Genomic DNA, 12177 nt, shown 5'->3' with positions numbered 1-12177 from the left:
AAAAAAAAAAAAAAAAAAAAACCAGACTCTAGGCTACGTATTGAAATTATCCACTGAAACCTCTTGGGCCAGGTCTGCACAGTTCAAATTACTCTCAGTAACAAAGGCTTCCATATTCCTACTAGGCTAGCCCATTAAGACCCATTTAAAGCATTCCACTGTTTTCCAAATCCAAAATCCCCAAATCTACATTCTTCCAAACAAAAGCATGGTCAGGTCTATCCCAGCAATACTAACTTCTGTCTAGTTAGGGTTTTACTGTGGTGAGCAAACACCATGACCAAGGAAACTCATAAGGATTAACAACCTTGGGGACTATGCCCAAGAGTGGGATAGCTGGATCTTGAGGTAGAGCTGAAAGACCCCCGAAGGGAGGCCCTCACTCAAGTCTGGGGATAATAGCAGATCCCTAAGAACTCACAAGAGACCAAGCTTGATGCAAACCACATGATGCTTTATTCGAGGAAAGCCAGAGCTCTGGGGACAACTCATATCCCACGCAGGGGTAGAGGAGTCAACCCCAAGGGGAAAGGGCTCTCAGTTTTTATAGGCTCTCAGGGGGGAAAGGAGAAGGAGGTAGTAGGGGATTTCCAGATTTAAACAATGTTTATTCTAAGATGATTTTTCAAGAAATGGGTATGGGAGGGGTACAAGGAAAGAGCCTGGTGCAGGTGCAGCAACTCCAGATTGGCCCCGACTGTGGTTGCTGGGGAGATTTTCCGTCTCTTCCCCAGCAACCAATATCACAAACACCTGGCTGTGGGCTGCAGCAGTGGGCACACACATGGGTTCAAGGAACGGTCAGAACATTGGCAGACACACCGGTTCTAGGAGCGGCCAGAGCATTGTGCACCTCTATTTTTCTAAATCAGTGAAGCTAGTTCTGTTAACAATGAAATCTATTTTGCCAATTTCAGGGCTTCTTTTACATTCTGTCAGAATCTTTCAGAGTGATTTCCAACTTTCTGAGGAACCATCACATTGATTTCCATGATGCCTGTACAAGTTGCACTGCCACTAGAAATGAAGGAGTGTTCCCCTTTGTTCCACATCCTCAACGGAACGAGCTGTTACTTGTGTTATTGTTCTTGGCCATTATGAAAGGCGTAAGATGGACTCTAATACTTTTGATTTGCATTTCCCTGATGACTAAGGATATTAAAAATTTCTTTAAGAGCTTCTCAACCATTTGAAATGACTCTATTGAAAATTCTCTGTTTAGATCTGTACCTTATTTTTAACTGGATCATTCATTTTATTTTTGTTACCTAGTTCTTTGAGATCTTTATGTAATGTTGATATTAGTCCTCTATCAGATGTGGACTTGGTAAACGTTTCCCATTTTGTAGCTCGCCACTTTGTCTGAACGATGGTGTCCTTGCCTTACAGAAAGTTTCAGTTTCATGAGGTCCCATTTATCAATTGTTGATCTTAGAGCTTGAGCCATTGGTGTTCTGTTCAGGAAATTGTCTCCTGTAGCAATGCATTCAAGGATATCTCCCACTTTGTCTTCTGTTAGATTTAGTGTATCCAGTTTTATGTGGAAGCCCTTGATTCACTTGGACTTGAGTTTTGTCCAGGATGGTAAATATGGATCTCTTTTCATTCTTCTACATGTAGGTAGACATCCAGTTAGACCAGCACCATTTGCTAAGGGTGCTATTTGTCAGTGTGTGTTTCTGGCTTCTTTATAAAAAGTAAGACATTCATAGGTATGTGGATTTATGTATGGATCTTTAATTTGATTCTATTAATCAACTTGTCTATTTTTGTGCTAATACATTGTTGCCTTTATTATTATAGCTCTGGAGACCTCCAGCAGTTCTTTTATTGTACAGAATTATTTTAGCTATCCTGGGTTATTTTGTTTTTCCATATGATGTTGAGACTTGCCCATTCAATGTTTATAAAGAATTGTGTTGGAATTTTGATGGGGATTGCATTGACCGGGCATAAAGCAACATGTTGGGAGAGGGAGGTTGGAAGAAGTAGGTCTGTGGAGTTCACAGGAGATATGCACAAAGAGAAGAAGGCTTTAGCTGGTGCTCTGTTGCAGAGAAAGGGCTAAGACTGGGGGATTTGGTTTGCAGGAGATAGGGGAGCAGTGAAGATCTGCAGTGTAAGTGAAGATCTTACCTGTTTCTCTGATCTGCTCAGATGTTGTCTGCCCAGTAAATGCCTGCTACTATTGGAGGCTTAATGGGATGACTTAGGGGAAGAAGGTTGGAGGAGAAGGTCTTTGTGATCTGTTGGGGATGGGGTCAGAGAGGAAAGGGAGGCTGCAGCAGGTTTTCTGCTGCAGATGAGTCTTCGAGGATTGGGTCAGGAGGAGCAAAAAGGGAGGTGTGGATTCTCCTACAGCCTATTTGTTGTCCTGGTAGGAGTGACCCTGGAGATAGCATGGGGTATGATGGGGTTGAGATCTGGGACAAAGAAACAAGTTGGGGGAGAGAGGCTAAAAGAGGATATGTGGGATCCATAGGAAATGGGATCAGGGGTGGGGAAGGCTACCGCAGGTGTTCTATTGCAGCACTGGAGATGAGACTGGGGGATTGGATCAGGGTAATGGAGGGAGAAGAGTAGATTTGTAGACTGCCCATCTCTTGTTAGTTGTTCTTAGATTCTGTCTTTGTAGTATCAAATAATATAAAATCAACAAATGAATGATTATGAACAGAACTTCACCTATAAAAAATGGGTACACAATGAGTTTGGTTCATGAAAAAATCCATTTGGTTTGTCGAAATCCAAATTAGATCACATAGTAGTTCTCAACCTTAATCTACAGCTGTGGACTCTGAAGGCAAGGGTTGAATAATTTTCTCAAGCAATAGAGTGGGTTAGTGAAAGAACACCTTGGCTTCATCACAGCTAACTCCTAGTCTGGTCTTGCTCATACTGACTGTGGTGGTCAAGTAACAAGAATAACATAGTCCTGAGGTGTTGTGCTTCATATCAGGAGAGGTTCATCAGCTCTAGGGTGGCTTCCCTCTAATTGTGTGACTTTCACAGCCTCAGCCAACTCATCTGAATAATGAGATAGTTTGGAGACTAGAAAGATGGCTCAGGAGTTAGACCTGCTCAGTGCTCCAGATTCTGAGGACTGGAGTTTGGTTTTCAACACCCCTGTCAGGGGGCTTACGACAACCTTACCAGTGGCTGCTTTCCTGAAGAAAAGAACTCTTCTTCATTCAGTGGCCACCATTTTCTAGTAGCTCCTCAGTGAGGGACAGAGCCGCAGACTCCATTTTCCAATCTGTGCTGGAATTTTGATCGGCTTGCTCTTGTGCAGGTCCTGTGTAGGTTGCCACAGTTGCTGTGAGCTGAATTGTGAATGGGTGTATGCAACATCTAGAAGACAGCATTTTACAGCCACCCTCCTCATTCTCTGGCCCTTACCTTTTTGCAATGTTCCCTGAGCTTTGGATAGTGGAGATTTATATACATGACGCAGCTATAGCTGGGCACTCATAGTTATTTATTTTCAACATTTTGAGCAGATATAAGTTTGCCTCAAGCACGATCCATGAACACTGGGTAGATTTGTGTCAACTGGACAGAAACTGGACAGAGTCATAAGAGAGAAGGGAGCCTCAATTAAGATCCTGCCATTGGCAAGCCTGTCAAACATTTTCTTTTAGTGATGTATGAGGGAGAGCCCAGTCCAATATGGGTGGGGTTAGCATTGGGATGGTGGTCCTGGGTTCTATAAGAAAGTAGGCTGGGCATCCCCTCCATGGCCTCTGCACCAGGTCCTGCCTCCGGGTTCCTGTCTTGTGTGAGTTCCTGTCCTATGCAAATGTGAGGGAAATAAACCCTGTCCTCCGCAAGCTGCTTTTGATCGTAGTGTTTCATCACAGCAATACTAATCCTAACTAAGATGCCATGACAAGGAGATTCTCTGACCAAGGTTAACAGCAACAAAAGTCTATAGGTGTTAGCGCACATATTAAGAAGAACACAAATAGGTTTCCCTCTAGGGTCTAAAATATCTTCACTTTAGGGCCTTTGGTTGTGTTTTCAGTAAACATACATGAAATCTATCCCATGGAGCAAGCTTAAAATCCAATAAGAACTGTCTAGTCATTCTCTTTACAGTCTTTCTATTATTATACCCGTGAGCCCAACTCTTTAGGGCAGACAGTATAGTATTGTGAAGGGTTCAGTGCTAGAAAAGACCATTGATGTTCCTTTTCAGTTAGGAGACTGCATTGAACCTTCTGGAACTATGTAAGCTAGCCAGCAAGGAGAGTGTCCTAGTTATAGTTTTATTGTTTTGAAGAAACACCATGACCACTGCAACTCATATAAAGAAAAATATTAAATTTGGGTTGGCTTGCAGTTCCGAAGTTTAGTTTATTATCATAATGGTGGGAAGCGTGGTCGTATGCAAGCAGACATGGCATTGGAGTGGTAGCTGAGATTTCTATATCTGGATCCACAGGCAGCAGGGAGTGACAGCCACGTTGGACATGGCTTGAACATCTGAGACTTCAAAGCCTGTATCCAGTGACTTCTTCCAACCTACTCCAAGAAGGCCACACCACCTAAAAATGCCACTCCCTATGGGCCTATAGGGGCCATTTTCATTCAAAGCATCATAGAGAATTTCCTGGTCAGTTAAGGTTGATTTTTCTGTGTCTTGCATCCAAAGTGGGCATCTTAATAAAATGGCAGTATCATATCTTTATCTTAAGTTTCCCAAAGGGAAACTGCGCAGTTCTTTTCCAAGATTGGTGGTTTGCAGAGGCAAGGGATTCATTGTTTGAGTTTCTTAAGAGCCCAGCATAGGGAATAAATGGTTTTATTCAGTCCCTCCTTGCTAATTTTTTTCAGAGAAATAATTTAGAATGGGATACTTTGGTAAGCAAAGCAAGTTCTTGGCAGGTAACAGAGTTAGGAGGCTTTTAGCACACAGGACTGGCTGATTATGCTTTTCACTATAAAGTTATAATCTGAATGTCTGCTAATTATCTCCATCAGCACTCTGAGATGATCAGCCAATTACTAGCCAAAAAATGAGAAATTACACTGTAGAAGCAGCTAGCTGTGTCCCTAAAAATGAAGAATATGTAAACCTTTGAGACTAAAATATCCATTTCATTAAGTCAGTATCTTAGGCAGTCAGTGGAATGCAAGGTTCCTTGGTACTGAGAAAGCTAAGACTTGGATACTTTAAAACATCAATCATTATCACAAACTTTATTCTTAATTTGCAAAAGTTCACATGTGGTGGTAAGCTGCCTAACAAAGATTTTAAAGAAAGCAGTATTATTCTTGTATTTTTTAACCCTAGAATTTAAGTCCTTTATTTTGGATTATTTTTTAATATGGTTCTATTTTAAAGATAACAGAATTTTAGAGGGAAAATTTTGACAGAGATGATAAACTAATCACATAAATAAATGTGTATAGAGAGGTGTGAACAACATGAAGTGATTTTTAAAAGGAGAGATGATAACAATGTGTCATAGACCATCAAAGCTGGGAGGGAATCATATATGTATATATATATTCATAAATACATATATCTATATCTATGTCTGTCTGTCTGCCTGTCTATCCATCCATTCTTCAGAAAAGGCGCAGAGTCAGAGCTATGTCTTACTAAGAGTATGTGAGAAAATTGATGGGGATGATTTTGGAGGGGGTTGGTTAATCACTGGATAAGTTCAAATGTGTTAGGAGTCATCCTGTGCAGGTGAAGAAAGGGAACTGGATTTGACTTTAAATCAGGCAGAATGGCAGAAACCCAGATCTTTACGGATGCATGGGTTGGTTCTGTTGGAGGAGAGAGATGGTTACTCTACAGGATTATCCTTCTGAGGCTGAGAAAACAAAGGTTTCCTGACTATGTCTAGCATGTTCTGTTCTTTTACTCCTCTAGTTCACCTGAAATGTGGGTGATTTAGAGGAAAATATGGAAGTCTAAGGCAGTATGGAAAAGCAGAAGGTGCCATGAAACCCCTCCTAGCACTACAGTCCCACCCAGCTTCTGGATCTTTACTTAGGTCTGTCCTGACAGCCTGGAGGTTGTTCTGAGAGCCACGGTTGACATTTGGCAGGTCACATTTTGGAAGTCTTAAGGCTGAAGGCTGAAGGCTTTTTACCAAGATCAAAGTCCTTCGATCTGTAAAGGCTCTTATTTATTTAAGGTATATAGTGTTTTGTCTTCATGTATGTCTGCACACCTGTGTGTGTGTGTGTGTGTGTGTGTGTGTGTGTGTATGTGCCTGGTGCCCTCAGAGACCAGAAGACCGTGCTGGATCACCTGGAAATGTAGTCACACATGATTGTGAGCTGCCACTAGAGTGATGGGATTGAAGCCAGGTGCTCTGGAAGATCAGCGAGTACTCTTAATGGCCGAGTCATCTCTCAGCCCTTGTAAAGATTCTTTACAAGCTGAGATGACTTGGACTGAGGAGCCATTGGAAAAGAAAAGGACCACTGGAAAGTTCTCAAAAATACATGGACTTATACCCAGTTCCCTGCAGAGTTAAAGTCAGGCGATGGGAGCTGTGAGTTCTTATCAACAAGTTATTGGTGTTTATAGTTTTGAGTTGTCTTATAAATAAAAAGTACAAAAAATAACCAACCTCATTATCTGGTGTGAACCAAGAGGTTATTGGACACTTGCATGATGATTATTTCCATGTATTATATATTTTCTTCTATTTCTTCACATGGTCCTATCACTTAGCTCCTATCCAACACTTTTTGATTCCCTTGGACCAGATAGTCAGAGCTAATTAACTCTCTCAAATTACAGTTCCTAAGATTCTAAATAAAGTCCATTTGTAGATTATGAATCCGAATTGACTGTTGATGCATAGTGTATGTGCATGTATCATGTATTGGGTGTATAGTTAATTATTTTTATTATTTTCCATGATGGTTGTATTAGTTCCCAGTTCCACAGGAGTATATCTGGGTACCTTTTCTCAGGACTATCTCCACCACTTTTTTCACTTTACTGATGACTGCTATTGTAGCAGCTCTGAAGTTATGTTATGTGGTGGCTTTAATTTGCCAATAAAACCTTTTTAGTTTATGCTCATTGGCTACTTGCATGTCTTCTTTGAACAATATCTATTTACGTCTTGTGCTCTTCTTTTCTTTTTGCTGTAGACCTGACCTTTTTGTGTATTTTGGATATCAACCTTTCCCAGACTTACGATCTGCGGAGGTTTTCCTCTTTTTCTTATAAGCTGCTCTCTCGCCCGGTTTCCTTTGCTCTACAGAAGCTTTTAGGGTTTTCTGAAATCCATTACATCTTTTCCTTTTGGCTTTTATATTTTTTGTGGTTGCGCTTGGGATCCATTATAATTTCCATTTTTCAGATTTATAAACTGAAGTGTGGAGAAGCCGGGTGATTCAACATTCTATGGCATTGCTGGAATGGCCAAACTCATTATTATATTGCAGAACGCCTGGTACTGTGTGCAGTCTTGTAGCACATAGCACTTGATTAATGAGGGCTACTATTAATAACGGGCTTACTATTTTTATTCCTAGTTCAAACATGGTCTCAACCACCTCGGAAGTCTAGTCTGTATCCATCAATAACCTGCCTTAAAGTTCCTTTCTTGGGTTTCCTTCCCTAACATACTCTGGAGCTTGCTTTAGTCAGTCTGATTTCCACCCACAAGCAGCTCCCTTTAAAAGGGTTTCCAATTAACTCCATCTCCAGAGTCGCCTTCTGAACTTCCATATTTCCTGGGAGGCTTGTGAATTTTGCTCATTAGATGCTAAGTTATGCCACCCCAAAGTGACAAATGACAGCTTGTGATCTCTTACCATCATAAAGCGTATGCAGTAAAACACTAAGGCGCTGCGGAGACGCCGTGAGGTTTGGGGGATCATGAGGGCTATGTGCCTGCTTCAGGCAGTTTAATCTAAGTGGCAGGATGCAGTGAGTTAATGTTTAAGGAATTAGACAGCTTGGGTTACTGAAATGATGTATTTGGGAAGACAAATCTGTCTGAGACAGAGGATCTGTGTCTTGTGAGTGCAGGTACATTACTCAGAACACGTGTGCATCTTGAAATGTTACACAGAGCAGCTATTTGGTTAATAGAAGCCTTATGGCGACTATCACCTGTTTCTTTCCTGTCCTTGGAACCCTTCCAAACAGCTTTCTAATTGTGGGTCACTACTTTCCCGGAGACGAACTTTCCTAGATATTTGAGGAAGAGAGTGTCTTCACCTGCATTTTGCAGGCACAGCGACTACATCTAGCTGAGCCTGGGGATCCCTTGGGACAGCTCAGTGTTTGACGTCACACGGGAAACAGAGGCTTTTTAGAGATTAAAGTCCCAGAATATCAGAACTGAAGAAAAGTCACCCTTTTTACATCTGTGCATCCCTTCCCTCTTCACAGTTGGCAGCTCTTGAGAGCTCCCCACTGCTGTGTCTTCTAATTGTTATAGTTGGAATTGATGAGTAAGCTCTGGGACAAAGGAGTAGTTTCCACTCGTTTACCCATAATTGACTGAGATCCGCTGTTTTTATTTTTCAAGGCACCACACCCACAATCAGAGTTTTTCATTTATTGCTTCAGTTATAATCTTTTTTTTGAGGGAGGAGGGTGGGGGGAAACTCTGTTTTCAGGTTCATTTTTCTGTAACCTGAATTACAGGAACAGTTACAGAACTGACTTACAGTTACCGTACAGTGACGGTTATACCAAGCTCTGAATGTTGTTTCACACTTTGTATTTGCTCTGCCGAGTCTCACCTAGGACTTTACCTGGCTCTTGTGTGTGTAAGTGTGCAAATGATCCACACTCCTCCCCTGTCAGCTGTGGTCTCCCTTGACTTTTGTGTTTGTTTTTTTTTAAGATTTATTTATTTATTTCATGTATGTGAGCACACTGTAGCTCAGACATACCAGAAGAGGGCATTGGATCCCCATTATAGATGGTTGTGAGCCACCATGTGGTTGCTGGGAATTGAACTCAGGATCTTTGGAAAAGCTGTCAGTGCTCTTAACCACTGAACCATCTCTCCAGCCCCTCCCTTGACTTTGATATCTGCTCAGAATATCTCCAAGTACTTGAAGACTCTAAGCATTCAAGTCCACACAGGAAATCTTCCCCCCAACCTTCCCTCTTATTCCTCTATTCACATACAGTAGATGAGCTTGAGACCTGAAATTATTCTCAATAAATTTCTTTTCTCCCAGCCCATGTCTGATTTGCCAGTGAGTTATGCTGGTTTTGTCTTGCTGTTGCTTAAACTTCTCCACCTCTGCAGGCCCAGGTAAGAACCTGGCACACAGGGGACCTTAATATATATGACTGAATGAGTCTCCAATGGCACCTTATCCCATCACTACAACAGGTTTTAGCCAGAGTCTTGCATGTTTATCTTTCTAATCTTGATTCCCTTTATAAAAATGGTCCTGTATATTATAACTCATGAGATCTATTTAAAATAATAAATCTAATCATGCTATCGTCCTTTCTCCAGCTCAAAGTCCTGTAGTGGTTTCTCATTAGTCCTAGAAAACACAAAGTTAATAGTCTGATATTACCAAGATTGGGGTATTTTCCTTTGCACGACTCTGTAGTTTCATTTCATATGATGATCTGCCTTCTCTTCTGTCAGTCATACCAACAGCATCACTCTGCTCTGCTCCAGACCCCCTCCCCCCGACTTGTTGCCCATGCTCCTGCTGTGGCACCTTCTCCTGATCTACTTTCCTCTCATTTTACAGTCACCCTTAGTTTAGGAGCGTTCCTTCAACAGACTCTGGTTTTTGTGTCTCGTATGTCCTCAGAGTCACCCGCCTTAACTTTCCATGGAACCATAAGAGTAATAATTCTATTTTTCTAAATGTGTGTAATTGGCTAATGATTACAGTTTTCAGGATAAATGGCAGAGAAATACCCTGTTAGTTTCTCTAGTGTTTTGGAAATCAGAATCATTGGTACTCAATACTACCTGTTAGACACCTTGAATAACTGTAAATAAGAAGGGCTAGGGCCATGTCTTTGTGTGTGTGTGTGTGTGTGTGTGTGACTTAAAGGATAAGAATTGTCTTTTGTATTAAATAAACTGTCTTTCATTATTGAAATTTATGTACACAGCATAAAACTTTTGCCCACTGGGGTATTGGATCAATTTGCTGATAAATTTGTTAAGTGGAAGTCTCAGTTTTTAGAAGCTTAGATCCAGGCATTAAAATAGCATTCAGCCGTCTCAAATTAATTTCCTAAATTCTGTCCATTAGCTACAGCAACTCTTCCAGGGTACAGATTGTACCTGAATGAGCTGCGCATGATGAACTTAGATTTGTGGTTCTCACCTACGGGTTGTGACCCCTTTGGGGTGTGTGTGTGTGTGTGTGCGCGCGCGCTCATCAAATGACCCTTTCACAGTGGTCACTTAAGACCACACGAAAACACAGATATTTACATTATGATTCATAACAGTAGCAAAATTACAGTTTGAAGTGGCAAGGAAAACAATTTTAGTGTTAAGGATCTCTGCAACCCGAGGAAGTATATTAGACGATCCCGCCATTAGGAAGGTGGAGAAGCACTAGCTTCGATGGAGGGTGTGGAGAGGTAGAAAGAGCCCAGCTGACCACAGTCTGCATGCTCAGCCTTTCTCCTGACCTTCTGTTGGTTGAAACATCACCACAGACACAGCTCTTTCATTTGAATCCTTCTGTGAGCACTTGCTCCCAGAGCTGTGGGTACATAGCTATAATTGAGATAGTCCAACACCCATCTTAAGAATCAGCATTCTTATCCATGGAGAGAAACTTAAAGCAATTCCACTAAAATCAGAAACAAGACAAGGTTGTCACCCTCTCCATATCTAGTAAATATAGTACTTGAAGTCTTAGCTAAAGCAATAAGGCAACTGAAAGAGATACAAATCAGAAAGTAGCAAATGAAAGTATTGTTATTTGAGGATTATATATATATATATATATATATATATATATATATCTAAAAATTTCCTTAGGCAACTCTTACAGCTGATAAACACTTTCAGGAAAATGGCTGAATACAAGATTAACAAAAAAGCAAAGCAAAGCAAAGCAAAACAAAACAAAACAAAACACCCAGTAGTCCTCCTATATACAAATGACAAATGAACCAAGGAAAAAAAATCAGGAAAATAACAGCCTTCATCACAACCTCAAATACTATAAAATATCTTGGGGTAATTCTAACCAAGCAAGTGAAATAATTGTATAATTAAAAACTTCAAGCCTTTAAAGAAAGAAATTGAAGAAGATATCATAAGATGGAAAGATCTCTCATGCTCATGGTTGGATAGGATTAATATAGTAAAAATGGCCATCCTACCAAAAGCAATCTACAGGTTCAATGCAATCCCAATAAAAATTCCAACACAATTATTTTCAGACCTTGAAATGATAATTTTCAACTTTATATGGATAAACAAAAAACCCAGGATTGCTAAAACAACCCTGAATAACAACAACAAATTGCTAGAGGTGTCATCATTCCCAATTTCAAGTTGTACTAGAGAGCTATAGTCATAAAACCACATTAGCTTGATCAGTGGAATCCAACTGAAGACTCACACATACATTCTCATACTTATGGATACCTGATTTTTATACCTGATTTTTTTTTATAAAGAAATAAAAAAATGCACATTGGAAAAAGAAAGCACATTAATGAATGGTACTGGTCAAACTTGATGTCTGCATTTAGAAGAAGGCAAATAGATCCACATTTATTACTATGCACAAAATGCAAGTCCAAGTGGGGTCTAACTTCTTGAGTTCTTTGTATATATTAGATAGTAGCCCTCTATTGGATGTAGGATTGGTAAAGATCTTTCCCCAATCTGTTGGTTGCCCCTTTGTCCTATTAACAGTGTTCTCTTCCTTACAGAAGCTTTGAAATTTTATGAGGTCCCATCTGTTGATTCTTGATCTTAGAGCATAGTCAATTGGTGTTCTGTTCAGGAAAATTTCCCCTGTGCCTATGTGCTCAAGGCTCTTCCCCACTTTCTCTTCCATTAGTTTCAGTGTATCTAGTTTTATGTGGAGGTCCTTGATCCACTTGGACAAGGAGATAAGAATGGATTGATTTGCAAATTGTATCTTGGGTATTCTAAGTTTCTGGGCTAATATCCACTTATCAGTGAGTGCATATCATGTGAGTTCTTTTGTGATTGGGTTACCTCA

The sequence above is a fragment of the Mus caroli genome, chromosome 19, assembly GCF_900094665.2.
Source record: "Mus caroli chromosome 19, CAROLI_EIJ_v1.1, whole genome shotgun sequence".
NCBI lineage: Eukaryota > Metazoa > Chordata > Mammalia > Rodentia > Muridae > Mus > Mus caroli.
This window is presented reverse-complemented; position numbering follows the sequence as displayed.